This window comes from Arabidopsis lyrata, assembly GCF_000004255.2.
Source record: "Arabidopsis lyrata subsp. lyrata unplaced genomic scaffold ARALYscaffold_5, whole genome shotgun sequence".
Lineage (NCBI taxonomy): Eukaryota > Viridiplantae > Streptophyta > Magnoliopsida > Brassicales > Brassicaceae > Arabidopsis > Arabidopsis lyrata.
Genome location: NW_003302551.1, coordinates 14,755,046 through 14,760,049, shown reverse-complemented (window position 1 = coordinate 14,760,049; position 5,004 = coordinate 14,755,046).

Sequence of the window (5,004 nt, the reverse complement as noted above, 5' to 3'; positions counted from 1 at the left end):
AAGGGGTCAGTTTTTAAGACGGAGGCAGCTTCATCTGAGGTGATCTGACGATCCGTTATGGGTCATGTGAGAATTATTGCGTATGGATGATATCTTTGTGTCGAGTTTGATATGTCTTATCTTAGAATCGTTGAAGTATCGAAACTACTGGGAGAGTTTCTAATTATTTTATATTGTAGATTAGCTAGTGGTAGAGATTATGTCAGATCTTTGATGTATGACTTGTGTTGTCATATCTTGCATGGTTTGTAATAATTACACAGCCGAAAATATGGATAGTTGCTGTTTCCAATCATCAAATCTTCTGAACGGATAAAAACCTTTTTATTTAATTATTGATTATTCAGTAATCGATGTAACGTTAGATTGATTTCTATAATTAGTTGTAATATACTTCCAATTCCACTTATTAATTCACGCTGCTACTTCTAAAAAAAAAAACAGAGAAAAAAAAACCTCTTCGATTTCTTGCTTCGTCTTTTCGGATTAATCGATATTTCTTATTGAAGTATCTATAACCAGTTATCAATTTTAGTTGTTTCCTTTACCATGGCTTACTTCCATGATGTTTCGATTTTGCGCCCTTGTATTACGGGTTGGCACATAAGAGTGAAAGGTTCTGCGCATGATTACTGTTTGCATAAATCCTCGGAATGCTCTCCGTTAGGTTCTGGTGGATGATAAGGTACTTTGGTTTTGTTCTGATAGATTTGATTTTAAATGCTAATTCGTGTTAGTTACTAAACAGACTATGTCGTGTGTCTAGGGTTTTAAGATCGATTGTTGGATTAATAGTGAATATGCGAAACATTATGCTGAGTTTTTGAAGGAAGATCGATGGTTTTCTTTTACGGCGTTTCGTGTTCTTGAGAACTCTGATAGGGTCAGGCTTACCAATCATCATTTCAGAATGTCTGTCTTTGGAACGACTGTCGTTCTTCCCGCCGATCCACCGTCGACTGAACCCCGTGACTCCTTTACTCAGTTCAGTTCGATAATTGACGGAACGGTTGACGAGAGTGTCTTGATTGGTAAGTTATATATAATGCTCATTTTGTTTGTTGTGTTTGGAAATACCTGTCTGAATTATAGTTGTGTCTGTTTCTTAACTAGATTTGATCGGGGTTTTGTCTGATGTTGGTGAATTGGTGAATGTCGGGACAAATCCATCAGATCTCACTGGCTTCAGACTGAGCTTTCGGATTCGTGGGCCTTGGTTAGTAAATAGATATTTTCTCCCTTTGTGAATTTTGTCTGGGTATTGTCCTGTTTGGTGTTAAATGTTAATTATATCATTTTTATTTTTGTTGTTTTGTTTGTGTTTTCTTGAATAAATATAAAGCGGGAATGCTATCGAGGGTTTGGTGTCGGGACGCTCAGCGATGGAGTTCCGAAAGCACTATGACTTGTGTGTTTCGAAGCCTTTGGTCTGTATTATGCGTCTGTGGAAGGTAGACAGATATTTCGATGGACCAAAGAATGTTAGGATTGTTAACCAGGGGCTGATTTCTAAGGTTTTGCCATATCCTGATGTTCCTGAGGCTGCTGAATTTTGCACTATGTCGGTAGTCATTTCCTATGTTCATTATTATTTTATTTTTTATTTTTTTGTTTTTATATCTGATTTTTTGTTTGGCTACTTTGTCTTAGGTCTTAATGTGTTGGTGAGACAAGTGATTCGAACTAGGACATTAACGGTGGATGTGTAGTGCGATTCGTCTGGACGTTGCCCGTGTGACTCTTTTGTGAATATCGGAAATGTTAACTGTTTGTTTTTGGTTTTGTACTCGGATCATCTTGGTTTGTATGAATATGAACTTAGAATAATATTCTCCTTTATGCGGTATTGATATATTATCGTATTGACATATGATAATCTTCTGTTTTTATGAATGATGGTATGTTTTGTAATGATAATCTTCTGTTTTTATGAATGATGGTATGTTTTGTAATTAGTTTCAACCATGGTCGCTAGATTTAAACGGTCATATATATAGATAGATTACATATATATATATATATATATATATATATATATATATTTTAAAAATATATATAGATAAAAGGTTGAATTTATCTTCGATAATATTTGATAGTTTTCCGTTTTAGTGAAGATTTTATTTATGATAGATTCTGTTTTAGTGGAGATTTATCTTATCATAAGTAAATTGTTTTGATAAAAAAAAAGTAAATTGTTTTATTTAGTATGTTGATATTGTTCAATTTCTATATTTTATATTTGTGAATCTTCCTAAACTAAATACTCGCGTATATATATTTTACTTGATATATATATATATGTATAATAAATAATATTCTCGCACTTTTCTTTATTCCGCAAAATTTGTTTCTATTATGGCTCATCTTCTCTCTAATGCCATCAGGAACTCGATTCGTAAAAGAGAATGTTTTTTTAGTGTTTCTGATTTGAATCCCTTTGTTCATGAGTGGAAGATTAAAGTTAAAATACTAAGAAAGTTTTATTTGTATGAGACGTTGGAACTAATATTGGTGGATGAAAAGGTAAACTAATGTATATTGGGCTTTGTCTTGATCTGTATCCAATCTAATGTTTCTTCGTAATTCTCTGATAATCTATTATTTATCGATTGACATGCCTTTTTCATTTTTTCGTATTAGGGTCAAAAGATTCATGCTGTAATAAACAAGGAGTATGAGGATCGGCGCACTTCGAAAATTGTTGAGGGCAATTGGATAAGTATAACTAATTTTGATTTGGTTCCTGTTACAGGAGCTTTTAGACCGGTTCCCCATCGTTTTAAGATTGTATGGAACTCAGGCACAACGATTAAGGACATTCGACCGTTGTGTTCCGCTGAGTTCTTTTCGTTTGTCGCTTTCGAGGATATCAAAAGTGGTTCTTTGGACCCTACTTTATGTGTTGGTAATATCAAATTTTCTTATTGTTAATGTGTTTAGTGTAATTAATAATATTTTATCATGTGTTGATGTAGGAGATTGTTTTGCTTTTCGTTTTAATATTATCGTGTGCAATTTGATATGTAGATCTAATTGGACGTGTCGTGAGGGTTGGTAATGGAAGAGAGTCCGGCCCACCTGCTTCTGATTGGAACGAGTTATTTTTGGAACTGGAAAACGAAGAGTGAGTTTCTTTGTTGTTAAATGTTTTTTTTTACTGTTATTGTGTGTTTTGTTGTGGATATATTTATTTATATATATTAATATATAAATATTTATAACACTCTGGTCTCAAGGGGAGAGCGTTTGCAGTGTCGTTTACCAAATGAATACTCGAATGCGTTCTTTAACGAATGGAGGAATTGTCTTGATAACATCATCATATGTGTATTGAGGTTCGCGAGGCTAGAAGTTACTCGAGGTAATTCGATTGACATTTCCTGCATGTGATTTTTATTTTTCTGTCGTGTGCTGGATTTAAATATATTATTTATTTGTGTTCAATTTATTTAATGCGTTATTGTTTTTTTGTTTATTCTTTGTTTGGTTATTAGATTTCTGGAGAGCTACCACTGTATACACATGTACCAGGATTTTGCTAAATTATCGATGTGTTGAAGTTACAAGAATGAGGGATGTGTTTTACGATAGAAGGGAAGCGGACGATTAGTTTTCAAAATGGATTTTGTATGCTTTTGGCTTCACATTTATTACTAATGATTTCTTATTCTGGCTTTGGCATTTTATTCGAACGATTTGGTTTAAGTTCTTAATGTTAGTAGTTGGTGTATTCTTTTATGCAAACGCATTAATCGTCATACTTTATCATACAGTTAGTTAGTAAATTGATTTCTCTCTCTCTCTCTTTTCGGCCCGTTGTCACGCATGTGGTCCTAATAAAGTGGATTTGGAAGATGGAAATATATATGACTAATTCAAAATTTATATAGTGTTCGTGGTAAGATTTGTATATATATATATTTTTTTTTGGGTTAGTAATTGTGTACCATCTACTTTTTATTTGCTTACCTTCTTTTGTTCTTTTTATAGATGTTGTTGGTAAGGTCGAGAACGTGAGTGAATTATATTTTGTTCCTTTAGTCGGCTCCTCCGGAGGATGTTTTGAAATCTTATTTGATTGGCGTAATCCAGAGTATGGTGTATTGTTTCTATTCGCATTTTTAAAAAAATGGGATAGTAACAAATCAACGATTTCGATAAACCTTAACTTTATACGATTGACATTATAGTACAGCAGCAATATTGCCCAGTGATGATATTGGTTTGGAATCTAGCATTCCTACAGTAAGCAATATATTCTGATAACAGAAAAAAGATAGAATATCGAATCTATTATATTCTGATTAACCCAATAAAGTAAGATTTCTATATTCTAAGATACTGTTATGAGATTTTTAAAATAAAATATAAGATTGTTTAGGCCGATGAAAATATAAGATTAGGGATATTAACAATATCAATTTATGCGGAAAAATAAGTTGCCTTTTTTAAAATGTGATAGTAACAAATCAACTGTTTCGATAAACCTTAACTTTATACGATTTACATAAGGGTAAAAATAGCAGTTTTGTCTAGCGACAATATCGTGTGGCTATCTAGCGTTTCCATGGTGAGCAATATATTCTGATAGCATAAAAGGATATTATATCGAATTTATTGTATTCGTTTGAATCTAATTAGGTAAAATTCCAACGTTATAAGATACTGTTATGGCATTTTTAAAATATAATGTTAATTTGCGTAGACCGTGAGACCAATGAATATCCCTGACATTATTTATTAATTATTAACCTCCTTATTTGGGTATAAATAAAGGTGCGCGTGTCCCCTAAACGATCACCTCTTGATCGATTAGATAGCATTCTCTCTGTTTCTTCAGTCGTAAAATGTCTCAAAATTCCTCACACGATATCACAAGTGACGTAGACCAACCGGATGTTTGTGTTGATTTTGCTGACTTAGGCCCCGGCATGGTTACTATGAGGGTTAAGGTGAGAATTATTAGGATCCAAGCGAAACGGTTTCAGATAGATCTCAGTCGGC